Genomic DNA, 19,574 nt, shown 5'->3' with positions numbered 1-19,574 from the left:
AAAATAATACGATATAATATATACACAAACTATTTATTCATCCTTTATACATTATTTATACACTGTCCTAACTATTTATACATTTCAGCTAATATTTTGGTTGAATTATGCTGACTATAAACTCTGTATAGAAACAACAAATAATAAGGAACTAAAACAAATCAGACTGAAAAATCAAAAATTTAAATGACTGAAAAGAACAGAAGGTACTGCTGAAACACTTTCTGATTATTCAGATAAAGTTATAAATACCTTGTCTCAATACAAATTTATGGAAACAGAAAAGAAAGTACTGTCTAAAGGATTAAAATTTTCAGTGTCACCAGAAAAATTACATTATATTTTTTTGTCTTGAAAAATTTGTAAAGAAACCAAACGATAATCCCATTTATAGAGAAAGTTGAAAAACTTTAATACATTGTCTTTTACTTGTTATTAAGCACAAAGCTACACAACAGGGTATTTGCATTTGAAACCTGAATTTTAGTGTTATAAGCCCTTTAGACTGACCATTTAGCCAACAAAGACTGACAGCATTGTAAAAAAAGAGGTGTTAGGGGTAACCTTATTTCTATCATGTAAAAAAAAATATTCGTAAAAAGGAAATTCAGCCAATTAACTATTTAAATCAAAATAAAAAACAGATATAGCTATACTATGCCATATAGCTAAAACTATATGGTATAGTTGTTTTGAATAAATATTTTTATTCAACTAAAGTACTTACAATCATATATGATGAAATTAAATTTATAAAAATGAATTCTGATAAAAGAAAAAAAGGTGGAAAAAGAAAAAAAGGTGGAAAAAGGAAAAAAAACACAGGTTTATTTATAAAGACTCTATTAAAATTATGGGAAGATAATGTCTTTAGTAACAAAGAATACAAATATTTAAAGAAGTAGATACTTACTATGGTATTTTGTATGGTTTACCAATATTAATGTCCCATTATGCCAGTAGTTTTTAAAATGATACAACTGTGAAAAGTCTAACAAAATTAGTTTTAACTTAGTTCTTAAATTTTGCCACTAAAAAGTCTCTTTTAAGAATAAGAATAATAGTAGATATGACCAAATTGATGGCATTGCCATGATATCAAAATTATCAGTTAATCAGCAAGCCTTTTGTTATAAATTTATGTTGTCATGAAACAAAAATGGTTGAATAAATGTACATAGTTTTAAAGTTGTGAGGTAATACTGGTACATGAATAAAACCATTATATTTGAGAAACAGAACATGAAATTCATTCTTTGAGTACCTAAACAAACAATATTCTCTATATCCAGTTGAAATACAAAACTCCATTTTATACTTTTCAAGATCTAAGTATTAATAATTACATAGATAATTTTGAATTTGGGATATATCACAAACCAATGTATATAAGGGTGCATAGTCAAGTTGACAGTTATACACTTATTTAATATTACGATAATATGATAAACATCTATTTCATAAAACTTATCATATTGTCAGTATATATCATTTTCATACAGAAATAGAGAATATAAAAAGATGTGTTGTTAAAATTATTTTAATCTATTATTACTTGACAATACCACTTATAAAAGGGAGTTATGATATGTCCACACTGTAATCTTACTCATAAGTAAAGAAACTTGTGCTGAGAAATATAAAATATCTTGAAATAAAATTATCTACAAATTTCAGTGTGTATAGCCTTTACTAAGAATTGAGAAGTTTTTTAAAACAAAAAACAAAATTAGTAAACATCAATGCTCTTGTTCAGTTATGTTTTTTCTTAATTTAGGTGAGCTTATGTGGAACCAAACCTGAATCACTTACAGTACCATATAAAAAACCACCTGAAGCCTAATGCTGGCAATCCTACAAATATCTACAAACACCTAGATGAAGAATATGACAAAGAACTCCAAACTAGTATGTAGTTCCAACATGCAGAAACCAAAAAGATTACAGTGATTATGAAACTAAACCACTACTTTTCACAGGTATATATATATATATATATATATATTTCATCATTTCACTTAAAGTACCAGGTGTAATTAGTTTAAACTGTGTCACTTTACCATTCACCACAGCTTACCAATAATAATTCCTGTCAACTTTAATACCTACTTCAATTTTACTGATGATTTTTATGTAGAATTATGTTAGATTAACACAAGCAATCAAAATTATTTCATTACTTTTGTGTCAATATTTCACCAAAACTAATTATAAAGTGCTGTATTTCAATTTAAAACAATCAAAAAATTTATGGCAGTGGTTATAAAAGTCTCAAAAGTAGTGACTAGAATAATTATATAACTTTGGCAGAGTATTAAACTTTTCTGATAACTGTTGAACCTGAATGACCCACAAACGTATTTTTTTGGAAATTTGAAGTAAAGGAGTAAGTAAAACAAATGGAAATTACATACTTTAATTTAATAAAATTTACAAATTTTGCAAAATTAATTTCTACATTTTAATGTACTAATAAAATTTTAATTGTGTAGAAAGTAACTGGAAAAACGTATTTGGACTACAGCCTGTAGGTGTTAAATAAATGAAAGAGTAAACGACATTTTTGAAATGTAGAAAAACCAAATATTTCTCCTTTACTGAGTTACCTTTACCCTAAACTAGCCTGCAAGTATTGTGCTTTCTAAACATTCTTAGACAGTGAAAACATAATTATGTGGGATGCATACAACCAATACATGAATGTGTGTGTGTATTGTTTTCCTTTTCAGTCTCCAGCAAAGTAACTGTCACTTTAAAAGAAACTCACCTTTACATATTAACTAAAACTAGTAAACCCTTACCTTATCCCAATAAGGTTGTAGATCAAGTTCACTGAATAAAACTGGATCATAAAAATGTTTCTTAAATAACCTAGACAGAAAATAAACAAAGAAATAAACTGTAATTTTAAAGCAAAGTTACTTCAGAGAATTAAAGTAAACCTGTAATCTAATTTTTTTTTTCTCCTACAATAATAATGGATGATGGCCAGTGCATACTATTGAAATTATCTCTACATAATTTTTTCTTAAACTTCAACTAAAAGAAATATTTACAACTTTTGTGGTATTAATTTATGCAACTGCTCTGCAATTTCTTACTGAAAATTTGAAGCTTAAACACTCTCAAGCTTAATGGTAATTGAATGCATTGTTACACTATGATCTATAATGACAGCATAATCATCAATTTTTTTCTTTTAAGAGGGAAATAATTTAAATTTTAATAACTACACCTTTGTGATATCACCTCATATTAAACGTTATAATAATTTAAATCACCTCTTTACTGCCCCAATAATGATTTCTGATAAGAAGAGTTACCAATTCAACTATACATTATTGTTCTATTTTATGCAACTGCCAACTAAGCCTTTCTTCTCAATACCAGATTTCAAATTCTGCCTATTACAATGACTTACATGCTTGTACAGAAGCCAAAAACGTTAATGGTAATAATAATGACTAGATCATTCAAATTCACATCTGGTTTTAAGAAATAAGATAAAATGTTCTCTATAATTAAAGTTCTCTCACTATGAGCACAATACCAAAATAATGGATCTAATTAGATAAAAATGCACTAGAATTATTTAAATATATGCCTGAGAAAGAGAGAGAAAAACTCCACAGATACTTAGGGCATTTTTAACTCTTGAATGACTGAATTGTTCTTATTCCATTCATTATCAGCAAACTTCACTTATTATATCACTTCATATTATGTACTTTTTCAAACAAACTGAGGTATATTACTCATTTTCTGTGTAAAATACACAGAAAATCTCATCAGTAAATTGTACATTAATTTCAACATTTACAGGGATAAGAATAGACAAAGGTAATAAGTATTAAAAGCTATCTGCTCTCTCCTTTCATTTGATGATAATATTGGCATATACAAGACCCTTAAATTTTAATGTGCATCAGCCAAAATTTGTTAATCATTTCACAGTTTATGTGTTTTTTGTAATTCCATGTATGAAAACTGTAGAGCAATCATGCTTAGCACAGTTTATAAATTTGTTGCATATTGTGCATAAAACCTTTACTGCTGGTAGATCAACCTTTTTGATGAATTTTCAAAATTTTGAAATTCACATCACTACATAGCTGCAGGTTTTATCCAATCATTATTTGCTTTGCCTTATACAGACAAACTGATCAGTTTTAAGTTTTGTTTTTTTACATGTTTGCATGTGCATAAGATGGTATTATTTTACACAAATTTTAAGATGCTGACATTAAAACTGTTTCATTTATCCTGCTATGTTGATCACAAATTGATATGTGTTGGTTGGAGAACAGCCAAAACATTGGAGATCCTTAATAGTGAAATAACATCTATTAAAAATATTATTTGAAATGCCAAGACTCCAGCAAAGTTGTGAAAAAAAATTAACTTTAAAAAATCCTATACCTACGGAAAAAGTACCTGTCTATTTTCAGTTAACCCTGCCTTTATTACTAAATGTTGATCTCACAATATCATAATTAATGTACTGTAAGCTTCTCATATAGCTCTACTACTAAAATACGTTTATTTCTTAAAAGTAACTTAATTAACTTTTTGAAGTTCATTTTAACTATTCTGTTTATTTATCTTGTTATATGGCCAATTCAGTAAATCTGATTATGATGGAATAAACAAACTAAAATATAGGTATACCATGTTAATTTCACAACAAGAGCCTAGTGATAATAGTGAGCTTCCAATTTTACTGGTTTTCCATTACTGCCTTGAGCTTCAGACAGGACTGATTAGTTAATTTTTTCATGCATTATAATACCCTAAACCAATAGTCCACGTACATTCACAATGATTGTCCTTATTTGTATAATGCATGGCAGAAATGTAGCCTTTTCGTTTCATGATTATCAAAAACTTAGATCTACTATATGTTAACAGAGAATGTCTGATTCACCACAAACATTTGCATCTATATACTTAAATCCTATACTAATAAAGTGCCAGTTGGTACAAAACAAAAACATACCAAGAAAAAAAAAAACAGTACAAGAGTGAGGTAACTGCACTATATCAAAAACAGGTATACTCTTCACTTGGAACACAATTCCAATATCAAAGGTGGAATAGAATATGAGTAACTGTTGTACAGGCCAGCCCCACCAGACAGCCAAAGTTTTGCAACTCAGGATTGGAATTAAGGAATTATGGTACTCATATCCCATGTTGGTGGCTAATGCTATTGGCCCACAATCTTACATACATATACTTTGATTTTATTCCAACTTGTAACCATAGAGTAATGCATTTCACACCATCAAAATTATGATGAAAAAGTAAGCAACACCTAATTGAACAAATTTTCTCCTCCACCTGAAGAACTCTAATGCTGTACTCAAGCAAAGAAACATCATCAGGTCAAGAATTATGAACATTCATCTTCACTTCCAAACCAAGTGGTCAAGAATTATTCTACTTGCCCCTGGAATTATGGAAAGGACTTGGACCTTGTGCTCAACCAAAGACTTACGTTTGAAAGTATGAGGAGATAGTGGACCATCTTTGGTCCACAATATATGAAACTGATACTGATCAAAGAGAAGGGCCATGCACTCCCCAACCAGTTATAAGTTGGCTGCTGTGGAGGCTGATACCACTCCTACTTATTTCTGGGAAAAACATCCAGGGACCCTAGAAAAAGGGTTTCCAACTTTGCCCTCTTCTCCAAAAGTGGAGGAACACACTCAACCACTTTGGAGAAAAAATCTCTGTCCACCATGCTAGCAAACTGGAAACTAGTGATGGTAAGAACTCCCAAGTTCCACTAGTAAGGTCTGGGGAGTAAAACATATTGGGAAGCCCTGAGGAACAGTACTCTGGAAATGGTGCAATAGGTGAACCAAGTTCCCCAAATTTTATAAAAGCAATTGATTCTGATTTATTCAACCTGAATATTGGCAGGAACAGGATGGATTCTCCTTTAACTTTACTCATGATTGTCCATAGTAAAGTAATACCAACCAGTGGGCACCTAGATGGAGTTATGAAACATCCCATTTCAACACACCACTTACAATGTGTAGTAATTATAATAAAAGTGGTTGAAGTGCAGAGTTGAGAAGAGAAGGAACACCTGTCTGGACAACAATCACAAAAGAATACTATCCAGTGAAAAATAAAGGGACTCTGGAAATAAAATTAATTGAAGAAAATACTCCCCCTCTGTTTAAGGTTTTATCAAAGTATTCAAAATAGCTATACGGGGTAGTTGAACACCCTCAGAAAAGGAAACTGCCAGAACATGTAAGTAACAAGAGAGGAAATTATTAGTAGTAGTCCACATACCAGTCCCCATAATGTGTTCCAGAGGGCAATTCAGCTGGGCAGCTATTGACACAGAGATATTGTGAGATGTGACATGCAACAGATTCCTCTCCTGTAATGATAATCCATTGTAAGCCCTACAAATCAACTTGTGAAGCCATCTTGTGAAAGTAATGGGAGATAAATTATGGAAAATAGAGGTATTTCAGTATATGAACAATATATCCTAGTACCTCAAAATGAGTTACTACAAGCCACAACACTTGAAGGCCTTGACAAGACATAACTAATGACCAGGATTAGAAATGGCTGGAAAATGGGTTGGTGACAAGGATCTTTCCCCTTTTCTAGCTGCCAGAGACTTGGGGAAAGAAAAGACCTATCAGGGTAAAGCAATACAAATGGACTGCAAACAATACCATTCTCCAACATACACAGGCCAAAAGCAACAAAAAATACAATTTAAGAGAAAGATAAAACAAAGAACATGAAGCTAAGGGCTCAAAAGGAGTATGAGACAACACACATAAACCAACTGCAAAATCCCACTTCAGTAACTGAAAATGTTATTTGGGCTGAAGAAAACAAAAGGATTTTAGTAAACCTTGTAAAACTGGTAATTCAAATATTAAAAATATTTAAAAACAATGAATATGAATGCTTTATATAAAGCCACTGTAGATAAAGCAAGACCTTTCTTAAATACCCAAGTTGCAAAACAGGATGATATGTACTTTTGGATGAAGAGGTTAAACTTATGTTGAATGCTCAACTGACAATAAACACTTGTAGCTGGCCTATGAAGAAATTTAGTTAAGTATAGAGAAACCTTAGAAGTTACACCTTTATGTCAGGCAAAGACCATATACCTTCCAAGCCACGAGGACTGGAATTCCAAACATCTCAGTAGAGAATGTCTGATTGAGATTATCTCAACAGATAATTCCAATGTGGGAGAGTTAGAAAGGGACATTCCTGCAAACACTTTAGAAGCAGAACCTCACTTAAACTGGCAAATGAGGTGCAACCAAGAGAACTCCACAGGAAGTAAAACAAACCACAGTCAGAACCTGAAGCAAGAGCCAAACTGGGGGAAGACATACGGTTATAAACCTATCCAGTTCTGAATGGAGACCAAAAGAATTGCAATTGAAAATGCCAAGGGGTCACAAAAGCATTAATCTTATGAGACCTGAACTGAGAATAAATTTACTGGAAAACATTGTAATGTAGCATCCATTCTGTCTGAAGATTCCAGTTGAGTCCAGATTTGAAAATTAACATTTGCCTAGAGTATTTGAGTGAGGCATAAAAGATTGAAGCAACCATTCTCAATGCTTAGACTGGCAAAGCATAGAAATCCTAGGGATCAAAATATAGTGTCAACAGATGGCAAGTATGTTTTGGAATTTCCCATTTTCTGATACCTGAAACAGTAATCAGCAGAATTAAGAGCAATAATATAACCCAAATGATTAGACAGCTGTTATTACACATATATATGTAATTTAGACACTGTTGAAAAACTAATATTCAAAGATCCAGAAAATCAGTAGAGGTCCTTCTAAACATTTTACCACACAACAAAACTATTCACTGGTAGAGAGAAATATAGCAAGTTAACATAACCATTCAAGAATGAGAGTATCACAAAACTGCAGTAAGGAAAGGACTAAGTGAAAGTATATTAAAGTAAAAGACAGAAAATTTCTTGTAAATAAAACTTGCTTCAAATCTTAGCTTCTACAGAAAATGTTTTGTGTTCTTAACCCACATCATTTAACACTTAATTCAAGTAATGGCTACATTTTCACATTTCATAAACAGTGATAAACTAAAACACTTTCCCTTCTCTATGTCACATCAATATCAGTGCAAAAAATTGCTCCTATTAATCAGACCCTCAACCTATATAGCAATAATGATGATTATTTATAGAATGTGATAAAATGTATGATGTATTTCATAACCATGAATCATATTAACTTCTGTCTGATCAAATAACTATAAATAAACATATGTTAAAAGAAACACACAATAAAAAACTTTGATAGAACTTTAGCTACCACACACTGAACTTTTCAGGTTTTGATATGCAACAATACAAAGTCATTTCAATATTTTATCTCATAACCATAAAATTACATTTTCTACTGCCAGAAATGCCAATAGTTGCATTTCATTGAGTAGTTGAAATGTATTTCTTTTTTTGCTTTTCATTTCAAAATGAGCCCCTCATGTAATATATGTACATTACATTCATACCTCCAGCAGTTAATCCTAGAAATGCTAAAACTATTAAACTTAAATACTAAATGAACTCTCAAAACTTTAATGCTACTTGCTTGATTTTCCTAACTGTGTATCCCTTGTATATACATGAAATTGCATGCACTGTAGAAATTGGAATTACAGAGTACTTGTTTAAGATCAATCACATTACATTCTGTCTATATAAATTATAACAGTCACAATTTGACATTTAAACTTTTTTTTGTTACTCTTCAACATGTAAACTTACATAATAGGCTGTCATCACAATATTTTTAGATTTTTTAAAGACCACCAGATCTTAAATTACAAAGCTAATTGTTCTTCCTAACTTCACACCCTATGCATCATTCATTATTATGCATCCATTTGGTGATTAAATATCTCATGTATTTTTGCTAATTAACAGTACATTCTTCCCACTTTTCTTGACGTTTTTTAAGAAAAGTCAGAAATTAAACTGATATTTCTTTTTTTCCAATATCATAGTCAGCAACACAGTAATTTTTGTAGGTAGTCTCTTTCTTTTTCACCTCACCATACTGGATCCTGGACTTTAATAATGATATTGCATAATCTTTTTTGTTTCATTCCCAGCTAATTTCAGTTTTTTCACCAGGAAATTTGTGGAACATTGATCATAAATTACATATGAAATGCTCACCACTTTCAAGGTCACTACATAGAAAGCATATAAAATTTTCTGCTTTTTATCTAAATGTGAGAACACTCATTGCACCCTACTTTTTGATAATTCCATTCTAGTAGTTATATCAGCAGGAAAGATGATCTTGGTTCCACACATTTTATTTGTTAATCACACAGAGGACTATTTGAAATAATCCTCCTAAAGGATAAAGTTATGTTCATTTAAATTACATTATTCCAATTACAGTAATTTTATCGAACATTATTGGCTTACAACTCATTCCTGTATCAAAATGTAGTATAATGGATATCTCATTTCCCAAGAAAAACTGATGCTGGCTATCTCAAACTGCAATTTACTTCCATCATTTTAAAAAGATGACAACTGGTACATAAACACTTTTCTTTTAAATCTAACATATTCAAAATAAGATACTTGAGTTGAAAATCACAAACTCAACAACTTCATGATTAACACTACTCTAGTAATAATCTTAGATAGCTCATGGGCATGGAGGGTTGAAAATTATTAACTCTAGGGCCCAAAGTTGTATTGTATCATTTTGTAGATATTCAAGTCAGGATTTCATTTTTATATGATAGCAATGTCAACCAAATAGTTTAAGGAAGAAGTGCAAAGTAAAATGTTTGAAGGCTCTCAATTTCATATACTTGTTTTTGTGAGGTGGTGTGGGCAGTGGATCACGTTCATTTTTCACCTATTTAATATGTATATTAGTATTTTTATAACCATTTTGTCTCTTTATTTCCAAAAAATAACTGATACACCATGTCATTAAACCACACAGAATATATAGTATGCAAGTTCAGTTTTGATAATTACTACTGTTTGGCCCATTAATTACTAAGGTAAATGTTTCTCACAGATTTCGTAGCATACTTTGAACACTTATTATAAATAAAGTTATTTAGGGAGAATCTGGTTTCTATAAAAATTAACTGACATTTATGCATATCATTGCACAATGCTTATGACATAAGACTATGAGCCATAATTTCTTTGCATTCATGTGAGTGAAAGTGATTTTATACTTTTAAAGGAAAATAATTTTATCCATTTCACATGAATTTTGGTTAAGACTATTAAAAGTCAATGATACTAGAATAATTATGACAAAAAAGTGTAGAAGAGCCCTGTTGGTGGTCCCAATGTAGAAGCAAAGCAATGTATCATACCTCATAAAAATTTAGAAAACAGCTACAAAAAGCTAACCACTCACACAAAAATACTCATATCATAGTCAAAATTATCTAATTAGCAGTTTTCACAATTACAAGAATTACAAGAAATGTTATTAAACATGACAAGCTTCCACTGAATCACTAACAAAGACAGTGCAGAAGTATTTTTACTATGAAAGGAGACTTAAATACTATTGTTAAAAAAGTAAGAGACTGTATCAAAGGAATAACCACAAACAAATAGGAAAAGTTTAAGTTGCAAAAATTTTATTCGAAATGCATATTTTGCCCAAACATCAGTAAATATTTGGGAGAGAACAAGAGAAAGAGCTTACACAATGTGTTTGTCTAAAAAACAGAGAAAAATGTCAGGAATAAGGCAGAGAGAAATTTTGATAGAAAAATACTCGTTTTGACAAATTGTAAACTAGTTTTAACTGAAGAAGAGTATCACAAATCATGCTATAAGAGCTATACAAGATCAGATGAATCTTCAACTTTAGTGCCTGATTACAATCACACCTAATGGATCTGATGAATGTAATGGTTCATATGCAGCAGAAGAAAATAATGCTTATGATTTAGCTGTACAGCTATATAAAAAAAAACTAATCAAATTCTGTCTGTGGCAAAGTTAATCAAATCACTGACAAATATGTTATCATGGTTGTAATCAGTAAGCATCGTTAAAATCAAACAATCTATAAAGACACACATTCACAGAAATATAAAGGCTCTGTCTGATGATTTTCTGCAATTTACTCAGACAGAAGCAAACAGAGTGATAGTATTTCCATCTAATTTATCCACCAAAAACTTGGCTAGAGGAAACAATGAATTCCAAGACAAGCTTGCAACACTAAAATCTAACCATCTATATCATTCATCAAATGACTCTTGTTAACATGAAACAATCGAACAAGAAAACCTTTCAGGAAATCTCTGATTTTATCTCTTGTTCTTAAATAAGGGTAACAATAGTGATAGAACAGATGTGGCATTTGATATAGAGGAATTTCAATAAAGAACACAGTAACAATAGCTAGAACTCTGGGAAAAGAAGCACTCACAAACAAGTATATATCAACTGGAACAAAAGTAGTGCAGAGGCAGTGTTTCTGAAGAACTCACACAGCAAATTAAATCTCATTTCTTTTATCATTTTAAACCAGATAGAGAACAGATACAGACACAAACTTCCTGAAAAGAATATGATTCTTTCCATTCATATAGAGAACTACAAAGAGGTGAGAAATTAATGAAATCAGAAGACTTTCTTTTCTTTGTAAGAGGAGCCATTACCAGAATGCTTCTTTATGCTGCTTATTAGCCAGATTTGGGTACAATGTAATTGTTATACCATCCATGGATCAAAATGTCAGAGTTTTATATGTTGCACCTTCTATAAATATAAATACCCCTCTATGTACCAAAAATGTGGCACAGAAAGCTATACAAGGTGTGTAGATATGTCTAAAATGTCTCAGACTCTCGTAATTGTGTGTGAAACACATAAAAAAAAAAAGGTCAGTGGATGTGATAGTGTCAGCACTTTTGTTGGAAAAGATCAACTGTCAAACTTTGAAACATTGAAAGGAAGGAAATATTTCAAGTGTTTGGCTCAAATTGAGTTATATCATTCAATTTGAGGCTGTATGGTGCTAGGAATGACAAACCAGATGTGAACACATACAGGTACCAATTATTTTGTTCATATAGGAGAGGCTGGGTCACTTCAATCACCCTCTCCCCATGAGATTGCTTCAAAAAACATGCTAGATGCATCTCTTATGAAGCTGCTATTTGCAAGAAGAGTTTGAAATACAACCCTGACCATCTAAGTCCAGTTGGATTGAGATGGATGATGGAAATGACAAGATGAAGTAGAAACACTTTCATCTGAGTTGATGGATGGATAGCCCATTCAATTAGCAATTCTGTAACTTCTAATTTGCAAATTTGGCAAGTTTTGTGAATCATTAGTCTGCCAATGCATGAAAAATGATGGTACTATACAGACATGTGCAAAGCAAACATAAACCTTGCAACAATCAAGCCCCATGTGATTACATGTTTATGAGAATGAGGAAAACAGTGCTGATAAATACTAATGTTCAGTATATACAACAAACACTACTGTTTCATTCATTAACCTATTGCAATGACAGGCAAGCATGTATTGACAAGACATACTTGGTTCCTGGAATGAATGATAGCAGCTGCCAGTAATCTATGATAATCAAGACTATTTTGTTCATTGATTTTACTGAACTGTGAATATTAAATTTTCCTTAACTGAAAAGGTAGTTCTAATAATAACTTACTTCAGCCGATACTATAGCTATTCCTCAACATTGGCTTTGCTCATCTAAGCACTGGTTTCTCTTGTTCCATTCTTTCATACCCCACTTAAATGCCCTTGGCAATATCTAATTTAAAAATATCTCTACCCACCTCAATGTGCCCTCTATCCTGGTACTATATGTAAGTACCTCACTCATATAATGTAATCACGTTTTTTCAACACTTATACCATCTAACAAAAGCTCTTAGTGAAGAGGAAGGGTGGGAGAGTATCAGCAGAGAAGTATCATTGAAAATACGTTTTCAGTTTAGAAAAATGTTTACTTCCAAAACATACTTACTGCCTGCTGACACTACAGCTAGACTCCTACACTGAAAAGATGGAAGGGCCAGTGCAGGCATTATCAGTAAAGAAGGCAACTGCACAGAACAGGGGTGTACCAAGATAAGAGTGGTACCTAAGTGAGGGAACTGCACTACAACTAGAACAGGTATACTCTTCACTAAGAGCCTAGTTTATGTGTTAAGAGTGGAATATAATATAAGCAACCATCGTTATAGATCAGCCCCAACATGACAGCCAAGGTTTCACAGCTCAGGAATGGAATTAAAGGATCTCAGTCCCTACATCCCATGTTCATGGTTAAAACAACTGGGCCACAATGTTATGCAAATATACACTTTTGATTAAATCACAATCTATAGCCATAAAGTTATGCATTCAAAACCACCAGAATCACAAGTAAGTAAGCAACACCAAAGCAGACAAACTTTATCCTCCATGTGAAGAAGTCAGAAAGGCAAAACCCCACGTTCAAAATGATGAGGTTATGTATGCCTTACTCAACCAAAGGAACAGAACTAATCCAGTCTAGAATTATTAATATTCATCTTCACCCCCCAACCAAGTGGGCAAGGAGCACATGGGACCATTTTGCATCCAAAATTATGAGATTGTGGACTCTTTTGCATGAATAAACTACTAAAATGACATTGATCGCAATGTAAAGCCACACACACCACAACCAGATAATATTGTGTCAAATCTAAACCAGTATTACAAATGGGCTCCCATGAAGGCTGGTTCCACTCCTACTGACATATAGTAAAAACATCCACTGGAAGAAAAGCTTCTGTTCACCACCACCGCCACAGTAACTGAAAATACGATGTGGTAAAAACTCCCTAGTTCCACTAGTAGAATGTTGGGGGGGTAGTACACATAGGAGGACCCTGATGAACAGTAACTGAAAATACGATGTGGTAAAAACTCCCTAGTTCCACTAGTAGAATGTTGGGGGGGGTAGTACACATAGGAGGACCCTGATGAACAGTGCTCTGGAAACAATGCAATAGGTAACTCAAATTCCCTAAAATTTTAGAAATCACAGCAACTTATTCAATCTTGTGATTATCAGGAAAACACAGGATTCCCCTTTAGATTTACTCATGATAGTCCATGAGTGGCAGTCCAGGATAACACAATACCATCAGGTAAGCACCTGGATGGTCTTATGGTACACCGTATTTCTACAACACCTTTTGTAACCAGTAATAAGGATATTCAAACTTGTTACCAGTGTGCAATTGGATAGATAAAAGGACACCTGTCTCGGCAACTCTCACCAAAAAGTGGGATCCAGTGAATGTAAGATGCAAGGGATCCTGAAATATAAAAAAGTGCACCCTCTTCTTTATAATCTAGCAGATGTTGTGAAAATGATGAGAGAAAAGCAATGGGAGAAGTCCAAATATTGGCCCATAAAATGTCCTCCAGTGGATAAATGAAAAGAACAGCAAAATACATAAATGTGCTGAATCTGATGATATGTAACTCAGAAGATTCTTCCCCTGTAAAGACCAGAATATGTAACATGAATATTTGCAAATCTACCTTTAAGGAATTGGGGAAAACCTTGGGAAGCTTAAAGTGGAGATGATCACATTAAAATGTGGTAGTATAAGCCACATAACACTTCCAGGCCTGACAGCATGAAACTAACAATGAGAATACAACTGACTGCAGAGATGAGAAATAAATGGCAAAATAACAGTGGAGAGAGAAGTATCCCCTTCCCTGATTGCAAGAGACTTAGAAAGAAATTACCTATTAGAACATAGTAGGTCTTAAGATAGATAAAAAAAAAAACCATAAAAATATTCTAATGACTCTGACTTATGATATTGGCATACCAGTAGCAACAAAAATATCCCTTAAGGAAAAGGTGATATATTGTACATGAAGTTAAAGGCTTGAATGGTTGGCAAGACAAAGCATGTAATACTACCCTTATGTTGTGAAGCAACTGAAAAGGCCATATTGCATGAATGCTGGATGGCAATGAAGAGTCCAAAATTTTCAGATGTATAGAATAACTAAAAGTAGTTAAAAGTTGTCTAACCTAAACAACAGACAAAGCTAGATCCAAATGAAAACCACATCAAAACAAGCTATGATAAACATGTTTGATAAAGTGGGTACAAATCCTTGTGAGGTAAAACTCAGGCAACTTTAGACATTAAATCCCAATGAGCTTGAAAAAGTCTTTGTTTAGAATGTTAGACTAAGAATGCCTGAAGAAAGCCAAAGAGGAAGATGTGGAAGTGGAAATGCTTGAAGATGCTACAAATGAGAAAATCATGGTTATGGTGACCAACCTGGGACTAGCAAAAGCTCAGAAGTAGAGGGTTGAAAGATAGCCATAATACAGAATAATAGATAAATTGTGGGAAAGCACAGATGTGCAATCTCATCCAATCAGGACTTAATGCATCTACCACACAAGCCTGTAGTTGAGAGTATCAAAAGAGTGTCAAAAGTGATCACTGGAGGCCCAAAGAGACAACAAATCTATTGGAAAACTTCACAACAGAGAATCCACTTGGCCAGGAAAAAGTAAAGGACAAGACTGACAATCTTCAAAGAAATTTACCACCCCCAAAAAATGGCAAGTCAACAGAAAGTACCAATTTTTGAAAACAACAGTTCTAAGTCTCCATGATGGTAAATATAAGAGTACACTATGGAATTTATGAGATGTCTCATGAGGATATTCCCCTGCAAGAGATCTAGACATTACCTACTGGACAGATCTAAATTATTCATGCAGAATTAAGACTGGTCCTCCATTACTTGACCTTTAATATGCACACCTTATTCTTGAAGGGAAGTATCTATGGAAGGAAACTCTGGTTAAAAAAAAAAAAAAAAAAGGGGGGGGGTAAGAAGGAGCAGTAGACATTTATACACACATATACATACTAGGGATGGACAAAGCAAAGTGGCTCCCCTTTATAAAAGACAAAACAACTTGAGAATATTTTAAACTATATGTTATTAGAATGCATTCGACAAGATTTGCTCAAATATTATCTCAAGTCCTAATGACTGACTTTTATAAATACCTGCACTCTTCATGATTTTAGTTACATTTTGTTCATAAAAGGTGTTCTACACCTGTAGTAGTTTCTTAGATCTTGTTATTCCAGTCAGGGTACAAAAATGGTAAAACAAGACCATTCAAATTCACTCACACTAAAAAATGTTGCATGCACATTGATCATTGGTTCATACATTACAAATGCAAGTGCAGTGTATTTTATAGATCTTGGAGGATACTTCAGGTATTTTAACGAGTTATACTGTTCGTATTTATGTTTTCTACTGAGAAAAGGAACAACACATACATTAACAATAATGAACTTTCTAAATACTTCACCAGTGCTTATGCTTGTTCATATGTCATATTTTACATATTACTTTACCTCTGTAACTGACAGAGCAAGGTTAGCCTTACTTCACAGTCTCTTTTTATGTTTTGCAACTGAATAGTTCAGTGGGTTGGTTGGTTGATTTAGTGTTTCATGGCACAAAGCAGCTTGGCTATCTGCACAAAACATCTGGTAAAAAGTTAAAAGTAAATTTAGTAAAATACATAAAAGGAAATTAAAGTAAAACAAAAAGTTTGAAAAAATACATAAATAACATAAAACCAATGTTTACATCTAGACTACAACATTAAGAGAAAAAGTACAATAATTGAAGTTGTAAAGGACTTTCTGTAGCGTAACTGTAATTACCATAACTCGCCAGGAAGACTAACAGGTAAGTACAAAAAACCAATCAGTCACCTGAAGTTGGTCTTTCCAGTCCTGGTTCTGAGTTATTTGATGTTATGGCCATTTTCAAAAAGAAAAGAAATAAAGTTTTTAAAAGACGTGTAGCAAAATTATAATAATAACTCACTAGAATAGTTCAGTGGGTATTCGATCACTTTTCCAAAATATTGCCATAAAAATAATAAATGTTAGCAATATGGTGTGTTTCATGCCAATCTTGATTTTAAGTAGATTTAGGTTTTATATACAGTTCATATAAAGTCAGTGTAGCTTGTATATATCTATGGCCTCATACTATAGTGAAAGTGATTTAAAATTTAAAGAACAGAGATGTTGCTCCATAACCTTTTTTGATTCGGTTTTGCTGTATGTATTGTATTGATTACATCTACATCAGAGCAAAGACTAATTAATTTACTGAAGTAAACTACATAATTCCTAAAAATATTCTTTATGACAAAACTATATTTTTATTCCTTTTATCGTTACATCTTCTAACACTACTTTTCATCCTTGAATTTAGCCTGATGCACTGTAGGTCTTATATTTTTGGGCAATATGAGGTGTAATGCAAGTTTTCTTCATTATAATATTCTTTAGGTACAGTCCACAACAAATGATAAAAATGATATTATCACATATGCAGAACTACTATAAAAGTTTCAAAATAGTTCTATACAACACAAGAAAATTAGCTAGTTTTCTAACAACTTGTAATTAATTAAGTAACTACAGTATGTTTTTTGGACATAAGATCATTTCAAACCAGTCATCACTAACACCTTAATAACTTGAAACTACAAGAAATTTGTCCATAATAATTTGTTACTGTCAGAAAAAATTAACAGTTAGTAAATCAAACCCAGTTTACTGCCTAAGGTTGGGGGGAGATAAATTTCTCCATTTTAATTGAATTTTGTAATGTTATGTTTGAGTACAAATCTATTCACAAACAATTATCTCATTAAACCAACTATATAGGTTATGAAACAATTATTTATGAGAAAACTACAATTTGTATTTCTTTTTGCCACCTTATCTGCTGATATTAGTTTTCACTTTTGAATTGTTTATTAGATGTATTTCTGGTTTTGCATTTTCCTATTATGTGAAAGTCAAGGATCAATCATTTCCAAACAAACACAAATCTGGGAAAAACTTTCTAAGAAAGGAACCTTTTTTTTTTATGTCCATATGTCATCTCACAATATTCTTTCAATGTGCAAGTCATAAGGTATCATATAATAAAGTCACACAATTCACATTGTGCTAAACACAACCGACCTTCAACGTGGTAAAAATAACTAAGAGTTCTTTTGAGTTAAAGATCATATGTGAAGTAGTAGCTACAGAACAAATCCATTTCAAGTTTATAACATATAAAGTAGAATGCAATGTTCAGCCATTTTGAGACATTTCATTTCCAGTATTCCATACTTTCCTACTAGTTCATCTGGTAATACATCAATACCAAAGCTGGTACCAACAAATAATCCACATTGTTGAACTTGTACTCCCCCTTTTTTATAGCTAATTTGTTTACATTTCTTTCTTTACATGGGGATAGCCATTTTCTACATCTAATAATTTTTTTGTCATTCAACACGTCTCTTCACAACAGCAGAAGAACTTCTTTAATGTTGTATTTTTCTGCACTTTATGGTCCCACTCTAATCCATACTGACATCATAATCCAGCTAGTTGATAGCAATGATGGTAAGAGCTAGACTTGGATCAGTTAAACTGCTTTCAGCCAGAAAAATTAGCAACCAATTACATGTAACTTTCTTCATGTTTAATATGTCAGAAACTATGCTATCTGCTCTCCTGTCTTTGTGAATGAGCTGTGAGAAGTATGAAATGACACTATGACTTGAAGATCTGGCATTTTCACAAAACATTAACTGATATTTAGCATGATTACCAAAAATGTGGTATGGTTCATTTCTTAACTGCTATTTCAACTGTTCAGATGTATTCTCTTCCTTTGTATCTCTTCTGACAGTTCATTTGACAGTTTTTGATTCTCTCTATTCTAGGTCTGCTTTGAAATTGTCCATTTCCAGTATTGCATTTTTAACAGTAAGATTGCCACATTCCACTTTCTCTACACTTCCACCATAACTACACTTCTCTATTATTGTTTTATATACACTGATCTCTCAATCTTCTTTTATTTTCCTATACAGTAGGCCATGCATGTCTTCACTGTTCAAATATCCTTCCTTTATAACACCAGGAGTCCATTTGTGTGGAAGGTCCATTTTAGTTTTTCAGCAATTATACTCTCTAATGATTGCTGTTAATATATTACTTAAGCAGGTGCTATAGAACTTGTTCCTCATACCCAATTATGATAATTTTCTTGTAAAAAAATTATAGTTGTAGAACCAAACTTTGCAGTGGATTTTTTTCCCCATAATTGCATTGGGTCCAGCAACCATCAGCACAAATAATAAAAGCTGTGCCATCACTATTTGCATCTCCTGTTTCTTTCACTAGTTCTTTTTCTTTCACTCCAGCATCATTTACCATTCAACACATTTGTTTTTCCCACATCTAAAACAAATAAAATATAAAGTTAGATGTAATAATAATTACATCTAACTTTATATTATCTTTATGAGAATGAAATACTGATGTTTATTGTCACTTAGTTAATACTTGCACATATAATACTTGCTGAAATGTATCATTATTCAAAAACAGCAAAAAAAAAAGAGAAAAAAAAAGAGGTT

General features: G+C 32.2%; 1 protein-coding gene and 1 pseudogene across 3 annotated transcripts in view; both read right to left on the bottom strand.

Annotated features, from left to right (window-relative positions):
* The window catches only part of LOC143252997 (F-box/LRR-repeat protein 4-like), a 44,510-nt gene extending 26,549 nt beyond the window's left edge, over positions 1–17,961 (bottom strand). The window contains exons 1-2 of one of the 2 annotated variants that reach the window (XR_013029291.1): positions 16,483–17,959; positions 2,802–2,871 (exon numbers count right to left, since the gene is read on the bottom strand). The gene's annotated coding sequence lies outside the window, so the exon portion shown is untranslated. Of the gene's footprint in view, positions 1–2,801; positions 2,872–16,482 lie in introns of both variants that reach the window. The other variant, XR_013029292.1, reaches the window with a different exon arrangement.
* A 1,399-nt stretch (positions 17,962–19,360) lies between these two features.
* Positions 19,361–19,574, bottom strand: part of LOC143251664 (polyribonucleotide 5'-hydroxyl-kinase Clp1-like) — an 83,015-nt pseudogene continuing 82,801 nt past the window's right edge. Inside the window, exon 10 of the transcript XR_013028638.1 lies at positions 19,361–19,395. The product of XR_013028638.1 is annotated as a polyribonucleotide 5'-hydroxyl-kinase Clp1-like (transcript). The remainder of the gene's footprint in view (positions 19,396–19,574) is intronic.

Source organism: Tachypleus tridentatus, chromosome 6, assembly GCF_004210375.1.
Source record: "Tachypleus tridentatus isolate NWPU-2018 chromosome 6, ASM421037v1, whole genome shotgun sequence".
Lineage (NCBI taxonomy): Eukaryota > Metazoa > Arthropoda > Merostomata > Xiphosura > Limulidae > Tachypleus > Tachypleus tridentatus.
The sequence above is the reverse complement of the archived record's forward strand: the minus strand, read 5'-3'. Positions and strand labels throughout refer to the sequence as shown.